Raw genomic sequence first — 27,453 nt, 5'->3', positions numbered from 1 at the left:
AACACTGAGCACTAAGACACAGAGTAAAATTTGGCATGAAACTAATTTTTTTAATAAACTGAAGGAAAAAGAGCTAAAGAACATTAAACTGTAATCCCACGTTCAATTAAAATTAAAGTCTTTCTTGCTGTTGAGCCTTTTTCCTTCCCACACACAGATTAATGAGTACCCTTCTACCTATACCCTTCTATTCCTGAGTTATAGCCTCAAATAATGACAGTCAAGTTGACCTGTGACCTTTCGGATATAAAAACTTACCTATTAGACAATTGTGTGAAAGTTTGTCATCCATTGTTGAGCGTTTGAGCCAATTTTGAAGACAATCCTGCAGGCGTTACCGATATATACGTGTTCATGAGAATATGACAGACGGACAACCCAAAAACATAACAGTGATTCGGAGGCATAAAAATCATGAATTAATAAATGAATGAATAAATTAAAAACCTAATCTTAAATGAAAAACTTGTAAAGGGAGTTTACAAACAATTATTTTAGGGTGAAATCTCAACGCAAATTTCTAATCTAATGAAATATACTTCGGTCTGTTAGCGGTGCTAGTGGATGCTCGTCAAGTCTTATCACTTAAACAACCACCACTGTATGGACTAGGGTTGTCACGATACCAAATTTCTGTTTCGATACCGATACCAATATGTATTTCGATACTTTTCGATACTTTTTGTAAAAAATATTTCATTATATTATGTATTGCCTTAATGGCTTATTTAAATATTTAAAGAATGTAATTACATTTTTAAAAATATATTTTTTAATGTATTTATTAACCATGGACATGTTTTAGCTCTCTGTATGCAGGCTACTGTAGGTTTACTACTGGGCTGGGAGGGACTTTGTACTTCTTTCATTGACATTACAGTGCAGTGAACTGGTGAACAACATTATCACCTGTCGTTCTTGACTGAAGTTTCGGAACAAGTCCGCATGGTTGTCCTTTAAATGTTTCGACAGGTTTGAAGTGTTGGCTCCTTTTTCGAGACACACTTTGTAGCGCCGCTTGCACTGCGGTGCCTCTGGGTTCAGTGGCTCGCCTTTATCGTTCGGTTTGAACCCGAAATATTTCCACACCGTACTTTGGGCCCCCATTTTGACCACAAGTATGGGCTTTTCTGCAGCTGCCATCTCTATCTACTGTATTTTCTTCAACCCGCTCCGTCTGTCTAAGACGCGACTTGTCGTTTCTCTCTCCTCCTCAGTCTAAGTGCGCGTGGGAGGCGGCTTACATCCGCTCGGGCAACTATGTCACACTCGCTGGCCTCGCTGTGCTTAAAGAGACAGGCTCCAATTTACAAATTCATTTGCATTCAATAAAATAAAATGAAAGTACCGTTTGTTTTTAAATGCTGGTATAGTACCGTTTTCAAAACTCTAGTATCGCGGTACTATACTGGTACCGGTATACCGTGCAACCCTAGTATGGACATAAGAAATTTAAGAAAAGCAGCAGAAATCCAGGCTTATTCCTTATAAAATGGCCTTCCCCCATTTTATTTCCTTCCACTCAACACTATTCACTCTCGCAAATTTCAGTCAGCCTGTAAAGATGACTGACTGTGAACACAGTGATGAGTAACGTGAGGGTCGTAGGTTTTGCTGCAATGACTGGCTCAAGGCCAGCAGCTCCTGGCATCGATAATACAGTTCACAGTGGTGTTGATTAGGTTTTTCTGTGGGCCACATCAACAGGTGGCAGGACGCCTGTTTGGGAGCAGTTCTGTGCAGCCAAGCAGAGCAACTTCAAAGTCTGACTGTTGTCTGTCAAACTCAGACGAGCTGGGTCCAAATTAAGTCTGTGGCCCATGACACACTGGCACACTCTCACACAGATGACCACTGACGGTCCCCAGACCACAGAGTGGGTGCACTTTGACAGAAGAAACGAGTGGCAAAGAGTCACTGCTTGTGCATGTGTGGACTTGTCTCTATATTAGAGTTCGTATATCAGAGTAATACAAAGAAAGAATGACAGCTAAATGCTCAAAAGGAAAGAAAAAAAAATTAAAATTGAAATCCTTTGCAGCAGAGAGCTTCACAATCTTTTTTCTTTACACACACACACACACACACACACACACACTTAAGTTCAGCATTCCCCCAGTACCCTTCACCCTATACTGCTCCATGCTCTTTGCTTGGTACAGTGACAATTTTTCGACAGTAAGTGTGTGTGTGGGTGTGTCTAATGCTTTTTCCTACTGGAATAATTCACCCGTGTGTGAGGAGGCTTTTTGTTTGCACTTTTTGTGTAAAATGGCCTGTGTACAATTCATCTACATTAGCAAGAGATTAACCTGCTCACCTAACCCATCCATCACTTACACGCACACACACACACACACACACACACGCACACACACACACACACGTACACTGCCTTAGGCAAGGGCAGTGAAGAAACACACCCAAGTGTACATGCAAATATGCAAAACACAGTGGTGCAGTGCAGCCACAACTACACACACACTTATAAATCAGAAAAAACTACTTAAACCTGCAGTGCGGAACTTTTGTCTCCCCCTTCTGGCAGTGAGAGTAATTACACAAACACTGTCGACACGTGCTTATGACATACGTCTACATATGAATTCGCCCCCCATAGTTGCTGCCCTCTTCTGCTCTTGTAAACCAACCATTGCTGGCGGGCATAAAACGTATCGCTACCAGTACGCCATGGACTGCTGCCACCAACACCAGTTTTACAAAACACCATACTGCGAAAATCAGAATTGTGGAAACTCGTTTCGCAACGGCTTCAATGCAACGTTGGTAATATGTAAAAGTCCTGCACTCTAGCTTTAAAAATATGGTACATTTAAAAGACCTTGACACATTCCACTAAGCATATACACACTAGCAGCAAATCTGGCACAGTCCGTTTCACCGAGACATTTATCCCATCAGCTTTATAGTCCGTGCACTTTCTTATATGTTGCTTAGAAAGGTAGACGAACCATGTAAAACCAGAGGTAAGTCTTTATTAAAGATTGGATCATAATCAGTTAAGATGTTAACCACCCTGCCAAAAAACAAAAAAAAAATCCATCAGTCCAATCAGCAACAGAATGGTTAAGCAATCTGTGTATAATTCATGACAAGCAGAGGAGAAAGGGAAGAGAGCAGACTGATCCCCCGGTCAGTTAGACAAACAATACTCCACCTTATAATGAGCCTAAAAGGGACTAGAAGTCGATTTAAGATATCCTTTTCTTTTCTACTTAATTGTAAAGGAGCATAACTCTGCCTTGGGAGTCAGTAGATGACAGTTCTATACACAAACACAACACTGACCATTCAAGCCAATTCACAATCCATACGATTCAATTTTCACTGGTTCTCTGAAGGCTTGTTCAGCCAATTGCCAAAAATCAATGACGGCTTAGGGGTTTCAGGCGCCGACAATGTAAACACCACAGGTTTGAGTCCCACTCGGGACCTTTATTGCATTTCATTCCTATTTCTCACTCTTCATTTCCTGTCAGCTCTCTACCGTCTAATAAAGGCAAATACTTAAAAGAAATATTTCATAAATTTATACACTGTAACTGTGTCTAATGATTGTCGAACCCAAAAATATGGATCATGCAATCCATAACACTAAAACAAACCTAAACCTGATCAAACACTGTAGCTTTATCAAGCATGCTGATTCAAACTGAAGCACATGCCAAACCTCTACTGTTGCAAATGATGTGGTCCTATAATGACACCATACTAATGACATTTTACAGCTACATAAAATGTGCAACATGAGGTAACGCTAAAGTTTCTACTAGTACTGCACAGAACTAGATCTAAATTTACTTTTGTCACAGAGCAAAGCATGATCAGTGACCTACAACCTCATTCATTCTTCTCATTCACATAGAAGATCCATCATTTTGTAGATCTGCTCTGATTTTATTTTTCATCAAGCAAAACAAAAAAAAGATTTTTGCATCGACACACTCACACACAAGTATAATACACCTTTTCAGAAATTACTGAAACTAAACAAAAATGCTCCTCTGCAACAACAGAACAAATATCACATTAAATAAATGTGACTGAGCAGATACTCCTTAAAAAGGTTCAAATCCAGTTTTTAAAAATCATCTTGTAAGAACAGTCACAGGTCAGTCTCCTGACAGTCTTGAAATTAAAAATGTGAGTGTAAAAGTGGTGTGTTTGTGTGTGTGTGTGTGTGTGTGTGTGTGTGTGTGTGTGTGTGTGTGTGTGTGTGTGTGTGTGTGTGTGTGTGTGACAGAGAGAGAAGACGACGCAGAAGAGGTTACTTGTATGCCTTAACTAGACATGGCTAGTGTCCCACAGTTAAATTACTGGAGCTGTGAAAATGTGACAGATGTTGGTGTAAAAACTCTGCAGCCTTGATACTACTACAGATTAAACAGCACATTAATGAAATCTGAGTTCTTGAAAATAAAAAATAAAACATAAATGCTCACAAAAGGGCAACAGATTTAAAGATGGTTTACAAGAACAGTGACAAGGAGGAAAAGAAGTACAGTATGGATGAATGCTAGTAACTTCCACATTTACGCAAACATTTTCTCTCTTCTTTTGTCACCATCATTCCCCAAAAGACTCGCACAGACACACTGATACTGCACATTCCTTCTGTTTCTCTCTCTTTGTGAAAACCATAACGCTTTTTCTATTTCATGTAGAAAGCAGAAAGAGAAATTCAATTTAATAGCCTGATTGGCTGAGTTGCCTTTGGGAGAAAAAGAAAAAAGAGGAAATGCAAGACAGAGAGAGAGAGAGAAGGGCAGAAAAAGAATTGAGGAGGAAAAGAGAGATGATGAAGGTAACAAAACAGGAGGGAGAGGAGGAATATAAACTGGAAAGGTGGAAAGGAAACGACCAGAGAGGGAAGCAGGGAAAGGAGCGAGGGAGAGAGAGAAGAAATGATGCAGGGAAGGAGTGACGGGCCGAGGGAGCAAGGGATGGAGGGATTAAGGGACTAAGGGAGTATAAAGAGAGCGAAGGAAGAAGGAGAGAAAGACAGAGAGGCATTGTACTGTGTGGCAGCCCCCAGTCGCTGTTTGCTTTGGTTGCCACGGCAACCGCAAGAGAGAGGACTGATAAGTTAACCAGATGGTTAGAGACTGAGAGAAGAAGCAGTGTGTGTGTGTGTGTGTGTGTGTGTGTGTGTGTGTGTGTGTGTGTTTGCAGAGCTCTTTCAGTGTCATCCAGACGATTTTCAGTCTCTGCTGATGATTGGTGACAACTGTTGTAACTTCTTATTAATGTTTTAATATTTTAAATTTTTTTTCAACACGTTCTTGCAAAGCCGCAAAACAGGTGAGAACACAATTCCCCCCCCCACCTTTTTTTTTTTTTTTTTTTTTTTTAATTCCCTTTCCCCACTGCTTATTTATGTGAGATGTGTGACCAGTGCCAAGGTGTGTGTTTGAATGTGTGTGTTTCAGAGAGTGCAGGTCTTTGTCAAGGCCAACTAGAAAGAGAATTTTATCAGTTTAATTTAAAAGTGAGAAGGTGTGTGTGTGTGTGTGTGTGTATCTTTGTGAAGGAGGTACAAGGGAGATGAAAGAACTTCTTTTTTTTCCTTTTATGAAGATTAATTTTACAACCTGAAGGCATAAAGCAGAGGAAGAGGTAAGAACAGAGACACTCGGGGTGAAGGGGACGGATAAAGGAAGTAAGGAGCAAAGGAGAGAGGGAGGGGAGGGTGCACAAAAGGAAAGAAGGAAAGGAATAACGGAGGGAAGTAAGGACAGGCAAAAAAAATAAATCTGAAAGAAAGAAAGTCAATGCCAGTTAGTGACTTAATTTTAACAAAATAAACACAGTATTGTGTGCATGCATGTGACTAAAAAATCTGTATCTAAACGGTGCACATGTGGCACAAGAGATGCAGGTTCATTTCCTAGTCCTGATTCAATCATGCCTATTAGCGAACACAATTGCTCAATTGTTAATGTGAGGGGAGTCTGGAAGAGGTCATGTCCTGCAGTAGTAACTCCTTCTGGCTGGTCGAGGCACCTGTATGAAATGGGGTGGGACCTGAGGGACATGGCGTGAACCTCCCACGACATTTTGCCCCTTCATTGGAAAATGAGAAAAATCAAACTTTCGGAGAACGAGACCGTCACCGTTGCTGATAACAACACAGGCATGGAGGACCCAGACAAACATATAGGCAGGTTCAGCACAACTTAAGTTGTTTAGACTAAAGAAAACCAGGCTGCTTACAGGTGGATGGGTGGACAGGTAGACAGACAGGTAGACACAGACAACAGGTAAAAAAAACTGAGGTTGCAAGCACACAGGAAAATGCTGAAGAGACGAACCAACGAGAAGTTGGGGACAGTGGCAGGTTTGAATACCACCTAGGGAAGCTCAGGTGATTGACAATGGGAAGCAGGTGAGCAGACAGAAATAGGGGCCGTAAGAAAGTCTGGGGACATCTGGTGGGCAGATGGAGAATGGCTGGTCTGGGGAGATGAAGGGATAAACATGAGCAGGGGCAAGAGACAGGAGCCGTGGGGAACTGAGGAGCAGAATGTGACAAACACATCCTAAGTAAGACAAAACTGTCCAAGAGTCTCCAAAATAAAAGACAAAAATATAAACACAAGATGAATCATTAAAGAGCAATTTATAATATAAATAGTTAAAGGAATAGTTTGACATTTTGGGAAACATTCCTATTTGCTTTCTTGCTCAGATTTGGATAAGAAGGTTGTACATACTGCTTCTGACATATGACGCACACAGACAGAAATATGGTCATAGTTTCCCCGAAGGTGGCAGTATGAATATGTATTATAAGTTTAAAAGATGAATAAATAAAAGAGAATAAATAGAAAAATCAGGTCACTACAATTTATCCAGTGTGTGCATGTTTCTAATTCTGCCTGTCTCCAGTCTTTGAGGTGTGCCACACTGATGCCAGTCTGGCTGGCAATGCCATTGACTGACACACACACACACACACACACACTTTAACTGTAGTTGTTTTTATACTAGTGATCAAATACAGTAAACACACACACAAAAACATACACGAATATTAGTATTTGTATAAATGCACACACATAAAACTACATACGCGCTGAGGTGAGCTGATCTTTTGCCAGCAGGAATCTAGTGAAAGACAACTTTGTCTGCAGGAAGAAAAGTAATGGAGGAGGAAGGGAGGGAGAGGGGAGTGAGGGAGAAGAGGGAAAAAAGAGAGAGGGGCTAGACAAAGACAATGGGGGGGGGGAGGATGCTCAAAGATGGGCATCATAGGCCTTTCAGAAGAAAGATAAATGGCAAAGCTGTTATTCAGAAACCAAGTAAGAAGGAGAGAGGGAGGAAGATGCAGACCAAGAATAGGGAAAGTCAGACAGAGAGATAAATGGCAGATATGTGTACATAAAGAAAGAGAAAAATAAATTGCATGGAGAGATACAGGGGGAGCGAAAAAGGGGGAGCTGCAGAGAAACAGAGAGTGTGTGTTAACAGTATGGCAGCAGTAGCAGTAACATTCCTGGCTGAACAGATCAGCTGGCCCGAGGAGAAAGACAAACACAGGAGAGGAAACCACGTCTAGACTACTGCTAGACACACACACACACACACACACACACACACACACACACACACACGCAATCTTGTGCACACATACACACACTGAGCGGAGACATAGAAAATACACACGTTCACAGATACACATCAACCTGCTAGTTAGACAAGGTGGGCGACTGCCAAGCACTGCCAAGAACCTGGTGGGGGGGTGAAGGGGAAGGAGGAGGAGGGGATGGAAAAAAAGGGTGGAACAGAGATAGGAGGAAAAGAAGGAGCCAGAAAGAGACATAGAGAGCAGTGGGAGAAATGGGCAGAGGGTGTTGCGTTCAACGGGACACCAGTTTAGCCTCAGGTTTCCACAATGTTGCTTTCTAGAAAACCAAAGTTTCTGCGGGACACTGATGGCGTGGAAAAGTACTGCGGGTAGATAAACAATGAGAGGAGCTAGCTGAAAATTGCGGGTGCTTAATCTATACTCTTTTTCATAAATAAGTTCACTGAGGAAGTTCTTGTGGTAAACCTCCTGTATAAATAAAACTGCTTTGCCTAAGTCCATTCCACAGAATGAGTTAAGAAGCCATTTACACATTTATACATTCATAACTTTCTTTTTGAAAACACTGTACGTCCTGATATCCTACTACCTATTATTAAGAACTGTGACTGTGCGTAACAAAATGTCATTGTGTTTTTTGTACTGTTGTCACAGTAAATGGATGAGCCACAGAGAATGAATCTTGACGAGTTGTGCCATCCCCGCCTCCATTTCTACCTGACTTTGCCGACCTTCTCCACAAAATGTGACAACCTGAGGGTGGATGAGGCTGTTGTCACTCTGTGTAATGAGAAGTCAAAACAATCAGTTTGACATTTGAACAAAGAGTAGGCTTTGCTCATAAATCTCTGAGGCACTGGGAAGAAGAAGGTATAAAAAATGAAATGATTTCTCATGGCCTGGGGTATTTCTCAGTCAACTGAAGACTCAAAGGAAGCACAACCTTTACAAAAATATAGACACAGCAAATAGAGAGTTGACCCAAAGTCTTATCAGGTCAGGCGAGAAGGGGAGAGTAAGCTTTCTCTTGAGTTAAGACAGTACATCAATGGTGTATGCTCAGTGTCATTAAAAGCAGCTGTCCCTGATCTATGAACCATCACTGTAGGATAGAGATATGTGGGCAACGGCCAGTCCATCTTTCTCAGAGCTGTCCGGGTCTCCGGGAGAGTGGTAGGTCAAAGAGGCTGTGCACTGATTGCTAATTGGTCACAGGTAAGTCTAACTCCAAACTCCAATCAGCTACAGTACCTGAAGTGGAAAATAGACTTCCTGTGACACTTCAACAAGTTTCACGAGTAATGTCCTTGGAGCCGACCTGCGGCACTTTCTATCACCTTCTCCCTGGTACTGGTAGTTAGTGTCTGCCGCCTCCTGAGATGCCGCTGGACAAGAGTAAAGCAGTGTGTTGCCACTCTCAGTCCACTTAATTTTGAAAAAAAGACAGTGAGTGTAAAAATTACAGTATCACCTGAAATATGACACAAAGCTATTATGTTAAATTGCAGTCTAACAAAAAAATTCATTCACAGTAGAGTGAGGCATGTGCAAATAAAAAATGCTCTAGTGATTCAAAATACATACTGAGGATTTTAAAAATGGTTTTGTCAAAAGTGAATCATCAAACAAGCTGATTCCCCACCCACGCAAGGGTTTTGTGTGCATATATAGACAATATAAATGTCTACCTCAAAGGTTTTTTGCCACATTAATACCCTTAGATACCCTGTACGAAACCACTGTGGACAATGTTGTAGATCAATGAGCAGGACTGTTTTATGGCAAGATTCGATTTTTACATCAATGTGATGAAGTAATGTCCCTGTCGGACTATTTTATCAATTTACTATTTCTCAATTGATTTCCCAGAGAGCATATAAAAAATGGTATATACCTACAGTGTACAGTAAAATTACATATGCATGTACATTATAGAGAATTAAACTTTTATTTATATCGTCCACAAGTAGTTTAGATAATCACTGCTACTCTCTACCCATGAAACCTTTGCTTTATAGTGACTATTGCAAAGTATAGTCATGTGACAGGTGCTTCCCAAGGCTAATGCACGAGCATGTTGAGAATATTCACGCAGGGAAAGTTTTATTTGAAGCATACGTTTAACTGCAGTTAAGACGAACAGTGTCACAGTAGTATACCACCGGATCAAAGAGCAAGCTCAAGACTTCAAATCGGCTCCAGTGGCACAGATTGCTGTATGTGCTATACATACACTCCATTGTTCCATTCATACAGCGGTCAGCGGTCCCAAGGCTCACTACACAACATCCCACATATTCCTTCCCCATGGTTACTGGCCATTGGCAAACTTACGTGTCAGATTGGATTTGAGATTGAATAACCAGCTGTGAGTCGAATAAAGACTAAATGTAATTCCTTTGATTCCACAGTATGGTACAATTTTGCTTCATTGCTGCACAAGCAGATGTTTTTACACTAAAGTTAGAAAGCCCAGCATCACTGGAGATATCAGTGGCATCCTAATCGCAATTAAACTCAGTTCAACTGTGGCAACAGAGATTGAAAGAGCCTGAATGTACAAGTCATCTGTGATGCACACTTTCCTTTGCAGTGTTATTGCAAAGTGACGGAGTCACACACACACACACACACCTTATTCATTGCCCACAGCAGCTCAATTACACTGTGTCTCCAGGGGCAAGCTGTTGCAGATGGATAGCTTATTGATAAATGTAGCCTCCCTTATATTTTGATGTGTTAGGTTTATGGAATCCATTTAAATGTCACTACAGGACACCAGGAAATCTATTAAGACATGGCTGAAGACTCACCTCACCTCACCAACCCCAACCCAACCAAACCCAACCCAACAGGAGGAAAGCAGTCAGTTTAAAGTTTGATGTCCATATCAGCCTGGCTCCTCTCTCTCCCTCCCTCTTTCTCTCTCTCTCTGACAACGGTAGAGACCTGTCGCCTTTGAGGGGTCACAGGTTGTTTTGGTATAGTTGGGTACAGTTTGTTTTTGTCTGAGACTTAAATTAGTATTACTGCAGTTTTACCACTTATGTTTGCATCAGTAACAAACATGTAAACCTGATATTTACTGCATAGCATGCATGTTTGAGGTCAAAGGTGCGAGTTAAAATAATATCTCACAGACACATGACGTCGAATCAAATTGATAAGGATCCCCTAAAATATGCACATGCAGGCTACCTTCAAAATGGACTTTTTACTAATCTCTACTGTAATTGGAAACAACTGTGTGTCAGTGCATTTCAAAATTGATGAAAATGAATCATGAGAATATGTCAACTTCCACAGTCAGTATATTGCACAGGCACTTCAATAAGGGATTAGATCTTTGGGTCTAAGAAATGTCTATCAGCTTGGCACATCTGGATTTAGGGTATTTTCCACATTTCCTTTAGTGCAGATTTGCTCACATGCCTTTGATGGATGGGGAGCACCTGAACAGTTATTCCACAAATTTTGAAATCAATTGCAAGTCTATACTTGGCCGTGCCATTCAAGGACTTTCATAATTTTCTGAACCGATTCCATTTTCAGTCTGGTTTTATGCTTGATCACGGTTATCTTGGAAAATACATCCTCAACCCAATCCAAGATGTTTGGCAATCTTAAGCAGGTTCTGCTGAAGGCTTTGACTGCATTTGATCATTTGATTTTTTCATCGTTCCTTACAAGCTTTCCATTTACTGCCACTGAAAAGCCCCCCGGAGCTCGATACTACCACAAGTGTGCTTCAAGGTAAACATGTTGTAATATGGGCGATAACCCGTGTCTAGTACCTGCCAGATATAACTCTTTTCAGGACATCGTGAGTTCGGTTTTGACTTTATCAGAGCACAGAATCTTTTAGCTCATGCACTCAGCCTTCAGTGTGTTTTGGCCAAATCAAAGCTGTTATGCGTCTTTTTTTTTTTTTTTTTCCCCCAAATGAGTGTTTACCTTTTGGCCCTCCTTCCATACAAAACTAACTGCAGGAGACATCAAACTTATCCAAAAGAATTTTATATGCAAATCAACTCTGTTTCAAATTCACTTTGACATCAGGGCTTATTAAGAAGCAATTCCTTTTTTTTTTTTTTTTTTAATAATTCATGATTTAGATTTTAAGACTGTGAAAGCAATTAAGTGGTTTAATACTTGTGAAAGAGCTGCAGGTCAAAACTTATTGTATTCTTACTGCAGCCCGTATGTAGGGATGGCTGTGTGGCCTTCAATCTCCAAATCCCTTTCCACTAGGCTAATTTGTTTTCGTTTTGCTTTAAGTAATGTACAGTGGGATATTTGTGGGTTGAATATATCCTTTGTGTCATAAATACTCAATTATGGCTCATACAAGCATTTTGTTTATACCATTGCTCTCAGGACTAGCCTGTTTGTTTTCCTCGTTTCTTTCTTTTTAAGTGATTGCCACAAATGATGTCTGTCATCTGAATCCATTGCCACAATTAACATCAATAAACCCAGTGACAACAAAATAGAGGAATCATCAGCATTTATGTTTCTGAAATCCACTGAGGCATATGTCAAATTAAGTGAGCATTAAAAGAATTTCAGTAAAGCCTTTCAGTCATTCACAAAATTATTTTCAATAAACTCTAATGAACACGAAATTGTCACAGTGGCTTGTTTGATTTGATGCAAAAACCAACAATTAACAGCCTTATCATGCAATTTCATCAGGATTATATTTGGGAGATTATGCCATAGGGATAAATGTTACTTGCATTGTATCTCACACTTTTTCTAGCTACATACAATAGTTAAATAAAGTAAAAATCTATCGGGACAAGTCTTCATTTGTACCCCTTACATTCTAGACACTGTTTAAACTTATAATGCAAATTAATAAATCACATTTGGAACTTGTGTTACAACTCTCAACAATCTTGTTTACTCAGTCTGAATCATCAGTTTATATTTTGCCACAATGGCTGAAGTCTGTCCAAGCGTGACAAATAGGTTGTCTCTCTGAAGGGCAGGACCATACTGTGCGAATGAAAGATGTAACTGAGTCTATAACTCATTCCATTTGCGAGATATCTGAAAGTATGAATCATATTACCAGTGGAGGGTGTTTATGGGTTTCCCCACCAATACTGCAGTATGCATTCAGTGCTGTGCACCAAGTCTGAAGTTATGTGGCCTCAACAGCCTTCCAGCCTCCTCAATCAAATCTTTTTCACCCTCAGAAATTTAGTTTTTCATCACTTTGTCCACTGATTCAAACAACTGCTGGAGTCAGGTGTGTTTTGTTACTTAAAAAGAGGAGCACTTCAGATGATTAGCAAAATTATACTTAGGTTAATTTGTTCACCAGTTTAGTTTTGCATGCTGACATTTATATAAAATAATTTGCAACAGCAAATAGGTTTTGAAGGAAAAGTAATTGTGACCAGATTATTTTTTCAGTTAACATGAGAAAATGTTTTTTTAATTTATGTATTTCACAAGTTACAAATATGTTGACACTGAATTTATCTGAAACACGCTCACTGACAACACATTTGTTTTTTTCCATAATATCTCATTTTTCAGTAAAATATCCACTTACAGCGACTACAGCAGCATTTCGCCTACATTGATTTATTTGCGGCAGCCCGTCACCATATCAACGCTGACTGCCACATATTGATTTTGTTTTTTTTTCTTCTTTTATTATTTCAAATGGGTTGAATCTTCTTTCATTGTAGACCTGAAAGCAGCGCATTGATTCCCTCAGCCCCTCCTCGTCCCTCTCTCTCTGCCTCTGTCACAAGCACATTGATAATGGACCTGTCAGTCATAGTTTGACTGGCCATCCAGAGCACCAGGAGAAATCCTGGTGCATCAGTGAGCCAATGGCCTCTCTGCATAGGCCGACCTGTTATTCAGATCGTCCCTGAGAGTGCGCTGTGTGGGCTCCACCATAAATAGAATCCAATTCTGTGGGAAACACTGTATAGCATTATTAAACTTTTTTATGGTTATGTTTAGGCACTCTCAGCTCTCTGGTTAAGGTTAGGGAAAGACCGTGGTTTGGTTTAATACAGAAAAAGTTCACTGACTTTAGGCACAACATTTAAATCAAAACCACACTCTCACTTACGTTAACCAAAGTGCTTTTGTTACCTAAAACTAACCACAGACAGGATTTTGATGCAAACCCAGGCTCTGTGACAATCATGTGCTTTGTGTGCATGCCATCTACCCCAACCGCCTCCTGGTGACTCTGGTGCAGTTCATAAATGTGGCACTTCATCCAAAAACATATTGCCTCTGAACATAATCCAGCCAGTGATTACATTGCCACCACAACATAATTGGAAAACAATTTAGTAATGTATGAACATAATTCCTAGGAGACAGGGTTGCAATAGGTGTTGAGATATTTCAGTCTGGACCAAAGTGGTGGACTGACTGACCAACAGAACAAGAGGCAAACAGACTGACACTGCCATCCCTGAAAACATTTATTTACACAGCACTGCCTCTTCTGTCCGTAACTATGAAACTACATAACACTGCCTGATTTAACTAGAAGCTGTGCAAGTTCTATTACTGTTAAATATGAATTTAAAATGACTTCACACAGCACATAATGTACTCAACTACAGTATGTGTTACTTCCCTGTTCATGGTAACAACCAGCACTGCCAAGGCTAGTTTTGTGAAGGCTAAACGTGTGTGGTCTCTCCAGACAGGGCCTGCCGCCCACTCCCCTGACACTTGGGTGAGATATGAAGAAAGACAGAGTGCTGCAGAGGAAATATCTACGTGTTGACACGCTGAAACACACACAGTGTTCCTCCCTTTTTTCTTTCCTTTCCTCCCTTCAGTCTCTCACTGTGTCTCTATCTTCTCCCCACCTTTTCTGCAACTCTTCCCTCTGAGGGAGACACCTTTAACCACATAAAAATAGATAGTATTTCATCTTTATCTAAACATGTACATGCGCAGATTACGGCACATTATGGGAGCTTAGATGGAAAAATGCTCAGCAGTACATATTATGAAATCTTCAAATCTGAATGACCTGAAATACAGTAGCTGAGTGTTTCATTCAGAAAATTAAGACGGACTCTTCTTACACTTCTCATGGCAATAAAATGTTAAATACTGGCAACTGGCCTAGGCTCTGTGGGCAGTGTCACACCTTTTATTTCATATTTTTCAGGTGTAATTCAAGGTCATTTAATCTCGAGGTTAACTGATCTCTGTGCAGGTGGTGACATTGAAACACTTGCTACAGTGAGCATGACAAATGTTCTGTTTTTAGGCCTTGGCTTTATAGCTAGTAAGGTTTTGTACTGGGCTACAGTACAAGGAGTTACGAGGAAAGCAGCCTGGCTCCTGAAGAGGGAAGGAGGAGAAACTACCGATTTGGATCTCAGCTTGAAAAGCTGAAGAATCCCTGACTTGCAATACTGCAGATGGTCAACCAGCAGGTTCTGTGAGTGTTACTGTTGACATACTCAAAACTGAAGAGTAAAAAGTTTATTTTTTGTGGGGTGTGACATCATCAAAGTGAAAGTACTGGGATAACATGAAGGCCCCACTGTTACATAATTACTGTTTAGTAGTAATAATAATAATAATAATAATAATAATAATAATAATAATATTGATGCATTACTGTGTAAGCAATAAGTAAATGTTTTACCTAGTTGAGGTGAAAGTCATTTGAATTCAGGGTTTCCTACAGGGTTTTATAGCAGAGGGAGGTTACCTCACCTAAAATAAAACCCAAGTTCACTTCTATCATGTACAATTGATTCCTTTTAACAAACTATCAGAGAAAAACTGCAATGTACTTAATGTGCTGTTGTTCAGACATCAACCAACTAAACTGATCACAAGACAACATGTGTCTGGATAAAATCTGTGAATAATTGTTTACAATGCTGGGTTGTTGGGTTGATTTCCCCTCTGAACAATAGTGGAGTCTAAGCATAAAATTAAACTCAAGTGAAGTACAAACACCTCAAAACAGTGTTTAAATGCAGTATTGGAGTAAATGTACTTCTACCATTGGTGCTGTGATACCTTCAAGGAATGTAGTGTTGAACAGACACAACATCAAGTCAAATCTGTCAAAATAAGGATGCAAATTTTCTATTTTCTTCCTGACTGATAGCCGACCCTCATCAACTGACCATCTACTGTTAACAGACACGATTAAAACGCACTGTTTGGAATAGATGACTGACTGTAAACAAAACACATATTGAATCCTCCAGGGCAAGGTGAGCTGTGTGTAACAGCTGTATATAATAGCCTCTGCCGTGTAGGAAAATATTAAATACTTATCAAAATAAATAGCCAATCATAACCAGACTTTCGAATGGATAAACAGAATAACAAACACTGAATCCTGCAGGGTGGAGAGCAATGTAAGGAAAACCTCCTCCTACGTTCTCAGCTGATTAATGATCAGAAACAGCCAACAGGTTAACAAAATGGAAACTTGCTGGCGTACTTTTCAGACTTCAAAATACAATAAACAGCCCTGGCCTGCCTCAGTCCTCAGCATAGCGGACAGCTTGTCTATTAGTAGAAACAGCAACATGTCGACATGCTGTGGGGGTTAGTCTGGTGGCGGCCTGTTAACTGTGAGACCCGCGGCGGAGCATAACCACTCAGATGGTACTGATGTCCCGGGATATTTTAACTGTTTAACTGACAGGATTGTAAGAAATCGATCAAATTCTTATTGTATGTTAAAAGTCAAGTCAATTATGAACAACACTATGTCAAAAACATTTCATTCATAACCAGCTGGTTTTAATAGCCATGCTTTGGGCAGGACTGTGGCCTAACAGGATGTATGGCAGTTAGGTTCACTACCTAAGGGAGCACCGTCAGCAGCAGCAGCAGCAGCCTTGGCTACTGTCGGTCTGAGGAGTCGAGCAGCAACCTTTGTTAAATCAGATGTGATGGCTGAACTGTCACAGCTCCGCGTCTGTGGCCAAACTTCGCAGCCATTTTGTGTCCTGCTAAAGCCAGCACTCAGACAGACTGTTCCTCACTTCCTACTTCACTTTAACACCCCCTCATGCAGAGCAAACTGTTTCCTGGTCGGTTTGGAAAGTTTGGTTGAGTGTGTTCATGAGTTTGTGATTTACTCGTTTGCTTTTATTGACCCTGCGCAATATTAAGTTTCTTGGCAAGCTTCTTAGTGTTTTTACTGTCAGCTCAACAAAAGAGCAAATTTGTTTTGTGTTTCAGAAGTGTGGGCCTGGCACTCCTTACTGGCTCACTGATGATGAACGGAGGTCAAACTTCAAATTCTGATGATGAATAGTGGCCTGTTTGCAAGTCTGGATCGGATGTTTTACCAACTTAAAAAATGACAGTCATTGTTGTGTCCTCTCAAGTTATATACACTCATTTGCCAGTTTATTAGCCACCCAGCTAAAACTAATGCAGTCCAATACAACAGACCTGAAACAAATCCCATCTTCATGAGGATTACAATGTTCAGTCTCTGCTGAAACTATTTTAGTCATTTGGTCATTTTGGAGGTTATAGTTTGTGCTGCTGTTAAACAGTATTGCATTTTACGGAGAAGAGCATTTAGTTAACCCTTATTGATGAATAAACGGGGATATTGGTTTAAGCTTACCGTACCTAATTTGTTTGAGGTATTTCACTGGTGTAGCATTAAATGAAATGTCATTCTGTCAATTATTTTTTGGTTAATGGGGCAATTGTCAAAACGAAAGTGTCAGAAAACAGTGAAAATGCCAATCTCAAGCTCTGAAGATGAAATCATCCAATTCCTTCAAACTCAAACACACAAAGTTAATACAATTACATACATTAGAAAAGCAGAACCAATCTCCCTTTTAGAAGATGAAAGCAGTACCTTACTGGCATTTTTGCATGATAAATGTCTCAAACGATTAATAATAGCTGTCAATTAATTTTAGACTAAATGTACTTCATCTCAAGGAGGTAGTCCCTCTATTGGGTCTTTTGGCCAGTTATCACTGGCTTCCAAAACGTAGAAACATACAATCGTTTTCTGTTCTAACACCACATTTTGATGGTTGGAAGGAGACAGAATGAAAACCACAGTCCTCAGTGTCATTATTATGCGCTCTGTGCTCCTGGTCACCTCTCATGAGGTTTTGAGGCGCTCTGACAAAAATCATAATACCTCCACCTTCGCTTCTGAGAGGGGACAGTTATTAGTGGCAAAACCACAAGAGGTCACTTGACAGTAAAATACAAACACACGGAGATTGCGTGTTTGAACAAATGGCCAATGTTGTCACGGTTCTGTTGAGGACAGTCTCTTGTTTGTATCTGCATGTGTGTGTGTGTGTGTGTGTGTGTTTCCTCTTCAGGTGCCTGTTTTGATAACCAAGTCGAGGTAACCATATTTTCTTGGTATTAACTGAATTTCGGTTGTGGTTCAAACTCTCATCCCTCTCATCTCGCTCTCTGACTAGCACATACACACTTCACTTTAGATTGGATGAAGAGCTTTCTATGACACAGCAAAGATGACTACAAATTCACACCAACTGTTCACACTTGATTTTGGCCTCGTTCAGGCAGCGGCCTCCTCAAAAGAGGAGAAGTGATTTGGTGACCAGGCAAACGACACTTTAAATCCCTGCAGGCAGAATAAACTGTGGGAGTAGTGACTGAGAGGTAATCCCCTCTCCTGAAGTGCTCTTCAGCAAAGCACTTCTCACACACACAAAAAAAATAATAAAAAAAACTCCAGTGACGCTGACAGTAGACAACTGCAGTTCAATGCAGCTTGTAGCTGTAAGCGAACGTAACTGATGCAAGTGTGTGAATGTGAGGCAGGATTTTGCAGCCTGTCTCTGCTGCAGCAGCTTATGATTACATGCTACACCATTTTATGAATCACACAATACTGTGTATGCCTACTGTAAATCTTTTTGATTTTCCAGCAGTTGGCTGCTGTAACAGAGCGCTTTAGTATTATGGGGTGTCTGTTTTAGTAATAACGATACATTACAGAGGATGACTAGACAGAGGTAATGTAAGTGTGTGTGTGTGAGAAAGAGGGAGAGAGAAAACGGTTGACGGAGAACGACAGCGTATGTTTGTGTGTCAAAGAGAGAGAGAGACGGGGGGGCGAGAGACAGACAGAATGCGCCTCTCCATCTCTTGAGCCTTAGGTAGCGTTGCGTTTGCCAATCTCTGCTGGTTTGTGTGTGTACGTGTGTGTCTGCGTGTGTGAGGTGAGATATGGCAACAGTGCCATCTAGTGCACATACTAATTTTGGGGATTATTTGAAAAGTTGCGGCCGCTGCGTTAGAGAAGGCACACAGACTGGACCACATGTGATAAACATCATGAGCCCCATTCAAACCCTCAATTTTCTGAGGACAGTGTGTCTGTTTGAGATTACTGATTTTGTCTCTCTGACTGACTAAAAAAAAACAAATGTTCATTTTGGTGTACCATGCACATGAATCTGCATTTACTGGAAACTTGTTTAAGATGGGTAATCCATCACAACGACATTTAATCAGGCTTATTTTTTTTCTTAACCAAAGTTACATTATCATTGCATGGTACTGCAGCTGTGAACAGAGACTGTTTATCAACTGTCCTTCTTGGTGTGTTCAAGGATGCTCAGACACTTGACACTTAACAGTTGGCTGACTTACAGCTTCCTTTTTAATACAAGCTTTTACATAGATCCTAAATGCAATGCTTTTCAGCACCAGACTGATTCATCTCTTCTCTACTGGATATTCAAAAGTCATAATATCCAAGGGATCATATAGCTTTATATAAACACTGTAATGAGAAACTATCATTTATTTACCTTTAATATGTTCCCTTGGGACAACCATGCATGTTATTTGATACCGATTTAAAGACGAGAGGAAGTAAGAAAAAGGGTGAGACGATTAATGTAGGGCTTCTTCATTATTAATTTATTTACCGATTATTATTCATTTAAATGACTGAAGGTTTTCTCTATAAAATATCAGACAGTGAAAAATGGTCATTTCAATGCCCAGTGTAGGGCACAACTTGATGTATTCACATCACATTTATTTTGCCTGACTAATAGACAAAGACATTCAGTTTACTATCAAGGACGCATCAATCCAGCTTTTTCTCTCCTAATACATTTCTGATACTTTTCTCAACTCTGAGCTGATACCTGTGTTCTCTTGTCCCAAATTTAAAATATGTAAACATTTCTTACTTTGGGTGGTCAAAGTCATTGACCATTTCACAGTGAGTGAGTAGTTTCAGAGCAGTTTTTGCCACACTCAGTTGGGAGTTGCCCAGTCTAGTCATGTTCTTTCAGCCGCTGAACAACTGGAGCACTTGAAGGTCAAGTGCCTGGCCCAGAGGCACTTCAGTAGCACTTCCAAAGTTTTTAGCCCATGTGGATATCACTGCCCATCAGGCTACTGAAGCCAGTCAAATGCTGTCATTGGACTACCCAAAGTCTAATCAGTCCAGGTGAACGTTTGTGCCAAATTTGAAGAAGTTCCTTCAAAGCGTTACTGAGATATCGTGTTCGCGAGAATGGGATGGGCATATGGACGGACAACCCGAAAACAAAACGCCTCCAGCTCTGGCTGTCACTGGTGCAGAGGCATAAAACGCAGAAAATCTTCACATCTGAGAAGCTAGAGCCAGAGAATAATAAAAATTACCTGAATGATTAAATGTTTCTCAAAATTGTTGCTGACTAGGTTAACCTGGTACCTGGCAGGTGAGTATATATACTGTACCCCGAAATCTGCCAAAAACTAGGCTGGTTAAAGCACGGAGTATCTAAACCAAACTAGTTGTCCAAAAACATCTTTTTCACAGTGAATGAGTAGTTTCAGAGCAGTTTTTGCCACACTCAGTTGGGAGTTGTCCAGTCTAGTCATGTTCTTTCAGCCGCTGAACAACTGGAGCACTTGAAGGTCAAGTGCCTGGCCCAGAGGCACTTCAGTAGCACGTCCAAAGTTTTTAGCCCATGTGGATTTCACTGCCCATCAGGCTACTGAAGCCAGTCAAATGCTGGGGTCACACTTTAATTTGACCGTCCAGTTCTAATATTTACCTGAGTTATATTTGAGTTTCTAATTACCAGAGAAGCAGTCTTTATGTTTTGAGTGTCTGAGGTTAAGATAAGCAAATATTCAACCACCATTTGCATATGAACAGTGTGTATCCATATTTACTGTTGTGTCAGAGGACAGACCATTAAATATCAGCCACAGAACTACAATACAAGAAGTTTTAGATATGGTTTGCCAACATTTTGCAAATGTGGCTGAGACATTAATCTGGGAACAGTGAGCACCTTAGTGTGCATCCTGTTGTTGTCTCTGAGTTGCTAAGCTCAGCCACTTCATGGAGATCTATTTCAATGCCTACACTCACAAAAAAGTAATGTTTCAGGCGTCGCAGTCTTTGGTGTTCTTGAAATATCAACCTATAAGTATGCGGATAGCTTTCCCTCTTCAAAATGGATTTAAATCTTCTGCTGTGTATGCATGCGTGTGTATGCATGCGTGTGTATGCATGCGTGTGTATGCATGCGTGTGTATGCATGCGTGTGTATGCATGCGTGTGTATGCATGCGTGTGTATGCATGCGTGTGTATGCATGCGTGTGTATGCATGCGTGTGTATGCATGCGTGTGTATGCATGCGTGTGTATGCATGCGTGTGTATGCATGCGTGTGTATGCATGCGTGTGTATGCATGCGTGTGTGTGTGTGTGTGATAAGGAGAGGGTCATCAGCAGTGCTTATGTTTGCCATCGTTCTCCCCAAAGACACACAGTCTGCGTGGCCTTTTCCCTTCACAACACTGGTTGCCGACAGCAACGTGCCCTGAGCTGATAAACTTTATCAACCGACACACACCTGTGTTTGTGCACAACCACACACAACACGCGCGCACTACTCACTCACAGATCCACATAGGCATGCTTCTTGCTTTGCGCTCTTGACAACGTAGACACCTGCTACTATTGTGTGTGTGTGTGTGTGTGTGTGTGTGTGTGTGTGTGTGTGTGTGTGTGTGTGTGTGTGTGTGTGTGTGTGTATGCATGCGTGTGCTGGTGTGCGTTAGTGTGAAAACTGTATAAATGATGTTAGGGGGCCCGAGGTGACAACAATACACTCCTGGCTTGAGTACATGGCACACTCACAAAAACACAATCACTTAAGAAACACAAAAAAACAAGACGACACACAGGCACGCACGCACTCAAATAAAAAAGACACACGGAACAAACTAGAATAACATTTACACTCCTTAGAGATTGCCATTATCACTGCATTTACACAGTGCAAATATGAATGTGTGTGTCTCTCACTCAGGCCGTCTGACGCACACACACACCACCATTCGGACCTCGATTCATTTTTAGTGCCGAAACAAAGTTCTTCATGTAACACTGATGTATTGAGCACTAAAGGGTTACAACATGTTGTGTATAAACACGGACGACACATCTCAACATCCTCCCACTTTACAAAAGCAAACCCAAAATATCCCGGATACAGGCCCTGCCATCTTGCATTGGTAATCCAATTTGGAGCCAGAGTCTGCACAGTAGCAACTAGGGGGTGGCGCCACAGTATCGAGGTCACACGCATACACCCAACCAACTCAACTGAGAGTCAATCATAGCTGTCAATCATGAAGTCAGAGCCCTCCTTTTTTTTTTCCTTTTGTTTTTTTTATAGCATCAAACAACAATGAAAACCAAATTTATCAGAAAAATTTACACTTGAACCATTGTGACAAGAACTACCTAAAATGACAGAAACCATCTTTGGGAAAATTGTATTTGACATATACTGCGGCAAGCCACCAGGGGGCGATGGAGATGTTTTGGATTCACTTTTGGGAATCTGTCATGTCGTCAATCTTTATGTGTAGTTGCGATGAACTGAAAGTAATCGAAATTTTATCAAATTCACAATATGGCCAAGTGCAATATCCAAATGGCAGGAGCTGCAATTTTTTGATAAAAAAGGTCAAATGTGCCACAACATACCATAATCGAAGCACCGTGGTGCTACAGAAATGCCCTGGCCTACAAATCATATTCTCCAGATGTGAGGGAACATGCTAGTTTGGTACAGACCCCAGCAAAAATCACATTATCATCATTTTTATTCAGTTAAAGTGAAATGCAAAAATTACCATTCCCACTATAATCATGAGTCATATCGCAATATGATTTTTTTTTTGCATTTCATTCAGCCATAACATGTAGTCATTGGTTGATATGCCCAAACTAGGGCATCAAAAAAGGTACTTAGTTCTGGTATCACATATATTATGAGCAGGATATTTAAGAGTATATTATTTACTTAGTCTATATACCAAACGCCTCATCCTAAGCATGTGAAACATTAACACATATAGTACAGTAGTTGTCCTGATAAGTTCTGATAATAGCCATGTGTGACATTTACATTTATCAAAAAAAAAAAAAAAAACCACACACAAAAACAAAGTTCTACTAGTGCATTGGTTAAACGGTGTACACTGTTTACTGTTTACACAAGCAGATACGACAGAATCTTTTTTTTTTTTTTTTTTTTTTTTTTTTTTACATGAAACTCAAATAAACATAATAAATAAATAAATAAATAAATAAATAAAGAGTGGCACTGTAAAACCACAGTGACATGCTACATGTTATTTATATATGACATGCTGATCTCCATGACCCAAAAGGCGCCCAACACTGCTGTGATCTCGGATTGTGTGGAAAATCCGACCCATCTGTCAGTCTACCACTGCATGATGCAAGCAGGAGGAAGTGTGCACATGGTGGTTTGAAAATAGCTGTTTTTCATAAAAAGAAAAAAAAAAAAATACAGGGAAAATCAGAGTACACAAGAAAATGTGTTTAAAAATCTAAGATTGAATGCATATCTAATTACACCTATTTGTATGTAAGCAGAAAACAAGTACACAAACTTGCAAAGAGGCAGGAGAACATTTGACGGTTATATTCACTGCCCACAATTAAAACATCTTGTGCATGTACAGTTGAGCAAACCTCCCTCCAGTTTTGAACACATTAGCTACACAATAGCCTAACTGTACCTAGTTTATGCGAAAAAAACAACAACAAAAAAAAACTAAAACTGTACAATACTGAAGTTATGCTCATTGTTATGAGGCTCCATAGAGAATCTGAAACTTAAAACTATTCATTCGAATAGGCTATTCATATTAAACAGCAAGAGAAAAGGCTATATGGAGACAAGGTGAAGCCTCTGTGTTGTCATTTGCTTAATGTACAGAGCTTTTCTATCCATGTAAAACATACATACAGTAGATACACTGAAGCTGCCAAATTCAACCTTGTCAAGGAACAGGCTTTTACATAGTTCAACCTTTGTAAGAAAAAAAAAAAAAAAAGTGTAATTTTGGCAGGGAAACTATTTTTTTTTAAAAACACATCATCCACTGACTCTTTGTGTCAGTCAGAAACATTACGATGATGAACGCCAGTCACTCTGCTTTTGTCACTCTGTCAACCTCTCTGTCAGTCACTCTGTCAATGTCAACTAGCTAGCTAGTGCCGCATGGAGGGAAAACCGGCATCAATCAGGCTCTGTCAGCAGCAGGGCCCATTACTTTAGAGGGATTATGATATCGGAGGTCATAGGCCTGTGGGCTAACGGAGCGAGAGACGGATAAATGTTGAACTTTTGAAAAAACAGTCTCCATTAACGCCTCATCCAGCTCATCTACTGTGCAAATATTTGCAGTCATAAAGCCTTTTGTTCTGAATCTAAAGTACTTGCACACAGTGAGAATATCAGAGACCTTGATGGTTTTTATCTACACACATATACAAAACACACACAGACAGCGTCGTGGCCTTCAGTAAGGCATTAAGGCAGTATGAGTCTGCATTATGGATTCAAATATAAATTAATTGGAAAATAAAGGAAGGAGGTTACTATCAGAATGCCATTATTCAGTGTGGATGGTGTTTGTCAAATTATGTCAGTGTGATCATATCAAGGAGCCATCCACGTGCCGTGGACGTGACTCACACACACGTAGCAATTTCTCACACACACACACACACACACACACACACCTCTCACTCACTTTCTTACCCCTCCCTCTTTTCATCAGTGCAACAGTGACCCTGGCTGGTAGAAAAGTGGTACTGCAGTGTCAGGAAGTGAGTCTCTGTGTGTGTGTGTGTGTGTGTGTGTGTGTGTGTGTGTGTGTGTGTGTGTGTGTGTGTGTGTGTGTGTGTGTGTATATATACTGTAATTACTAGAGAAGATAAATCTTGTTAATGAAACAGACGGAAAGAAGAGGACTCTGGAGAGTGAAGGGAGGAGTAAGAAGAAGAGAGATGAGGGGAGAAGGGGAAAGAGGGAGGAGGGGGAGACAGACAACAGAGAAACCAAAAAGGGAAAAGAGGAAGAGACAGGTCTGATGGGAACAGCGTAAGGGGAAAAAAGTTGACTGTCACGTTTTGTCTCATTGCATCATATATCAGTATTGAGAGAGTGACGCAGAGAAACAGAGGAGGAAGATGAGGATGGCAGGTTGGGAAAAAGATGGAAAGAAAGAGACAAGTGAGTGCAGACACAGAGGAGGCGGAGGAGACGGATGAGGAAAGAAAAACAACCTGGAGAAGCCACATTTTCTTCAGAAAATATGCATGCGGGTGTGCTTGTTGATCTTAAAGTGCTGGAGTGTAACTGGTCACGCATATTAAAATGAACACGGTGTGTTAGATATCTCGTGGAAGGACACTGAATAAGTGTACAAAGCCTGCAAGACACAAGGTATAACAACCTGTGAGGAGCAGACATTTGCATGTGGATGTGCAAGTGTTTTGCATTTGAAAGATGTAAGAGGGCAGAAAAAGACAGCATTGGAAAATATAAAATGAAAGAGGCAAAGCAGCCCTGGAGTTTGACCTGGAGCAGCCCAACGCAGCTACTTTAGATCCAAATAAATCCCAAATTATTGTGAGCGTAGAAAATAAATATATATATATATATATATATATATATATATATATACACACACACACACACACACAAAAGAAAACTACGTGAAGGGTAAACATTATTAGGAAGTATAATATCTCCTGTCATTTCTACGCTGATGATTCACACAGCTGTACCTCCCACTAAAATCTAAGAATTCTCTTTAGCCTCTCCTGGACCTTTTCGACAACAATAAAAGGCTGGGGGGCAATTCATTTCCTTCAACTAAACCGTAACAAAACTTAAATGATTATCTTTGGACCCTTTATGTGCAGAAACCATCTTACCAGTAAGCTAGATCACCTCACCCTTTGACTCCGTCTTCAAATCAGTTCTTTTGTTAAAAATAGGTACCATCAGTTAAGAACCATTTCCAAAACTCAGGCCAATTCTGTCTTTCCATGATATGGAAAAAGTAATTCACATCTTCATTGCTTCAACTGGACTATTGCAATTCCCTATATTTCAGCCTTCCGCAGTCTTCATTAACTTACCTGCAAATGGCCCAAAATGCAGCTGCAAGGATGATTGGTACTAAAAAGTGTGAGTATATCACCCCAGTCTTAGCCTCTCTTCACTGCCTCCCTGTTCATTTTAGAATTCAATTTGAGACCTTGCGGATTGCTTTCAAGGCTCTTAATGGTCTGACCCCATCTTATATCACAGACCTTATTCACTGGCACTCAGCTGCTAGGTCTCTTAGCCCCAGCAACAAATCTCTCTTGTATGTCCCACGGTCACGACTAACACTACAAGGAGACAGAGCCTTTGCAGTTGCTGCTCAACAATTGGAGAATAAAAGTAAAGAAACCTGTAAAAGCTGTGTACAAAGCTTCTCACTTAGTCAGATACAAGTGCAGACCAGTGGTGGAGTAGGGCCACGCATCACTCAGAAACAGATCACAACTAAAGACCGATCAGTGTGACTCACGCAGGCCTCCTATCAACGTGATGCAAGAATAGCCCACTCAACATTACTTTTGCAAGTACTTAAACTTATTGCTCATCATAAAAGAAAACGATACAAGGACAAGCAGGGAAGAAAGATCAACAATCAACTATCAGACCTGCTCAGGCTACAAACAACAACCACAGAGCAAACATGGCAAAGCTCCAGCTGACCCTGGCCACGGTGCCGCGTGCATGTGTAGGGACAGTGCGCATTATTACAAGCGGTATTACCACATTAGCAACTGCACAATACAGTTATATTCACACAGACAGACGTAGCGCGACAGACCCACAGACTGAGCAAGGAAAGATAAGACCTACCGGTATCATGGTGGAAATTTTCTGGTGCAAAGTTGTTCAATAATGACGTCCAATACTGTTCGGATGGACTTGAGATCTTCCACCAAACAGGACTCCATTCATATTTCGGCTAACTGTCCGAATCTGTCATGTCCACGTTTTTGCTGCGGATCAAGTCCAGTTTCAGAGTAGGCTAAGTCTTTAGCTAGCATTAGCTAAGTCTAATTGCTAATCAAGAGACGTCAGTTACACCTGGCTTCACAGACCAATCAGCGTTGCCAGATTTGACTGACAAAAAATAACCCAATCAGCGCCGAGCACCAGCCTAACCGTTGTAAAAGTCGTTTTAAATTTATTTATTTATTTATTTATTTATTGTTAGTTCATTCAGTCATTCATTCATTCATTCATTTAGTACATTGCATGTTTTTAAAATTATATTTTGCCGAACTCGCTATGAATAGTTCATGTTTACTTTGTTCTGAATGTCCTGAAAACTATCAATGAATTTCTTCGATAATGAAGAAAACTTAAAAAACCTGATGATTCTCAGGCAAGTTCTGGAGGTGAAGGGAATGTCTTTTTTGCTGTGATTTT

At 40.5% G+C, this 27,453-nt stretch overlaps 1 protein-coding gene across 1 annotated transcript in view; it reads right to left on the bottom strand.

Annotated features, from left to right (window-relative positions):
- The window catches only part of trps1 (trichorhinophalangeal syndrome I), a 256,734-nt gene extending 229,658 nt beyond the window's left edge, over window positions 1-27,076 (bottom strand). The window contains exon 1 of the mRNA XM_056400058.1: window positions 26,878-27,076. The gene's annotated coding sequence lies outside the window, so the exon portion shown is untranslated. The remainder of the gene's footprint in view (window positions 1-26,877) is intronic.
- Window positions 27,077-27,453: the final 377 nt, after the last annotated feature.

The sequence above is a fragment of the Seriola aureovittata genome, chromosome 16, assembly GCF_021018895.1.
Source record: "Seriola aureovittata isolate HTS-2021-v1 ecotype China chromosome 16, ASM2101889v1, whole genome shotgun sequence".
Classification (NCBI taxonomy): domain Eukaryota; kingdom Metazoa; phylum Chordata; class Actinopteri; order Carangiformes; family Carangidae; genus Seriola; species Seriola aureovittata.
This window is presented reverse-complemented; position numbering and strand designations above follow the sequence as displayed.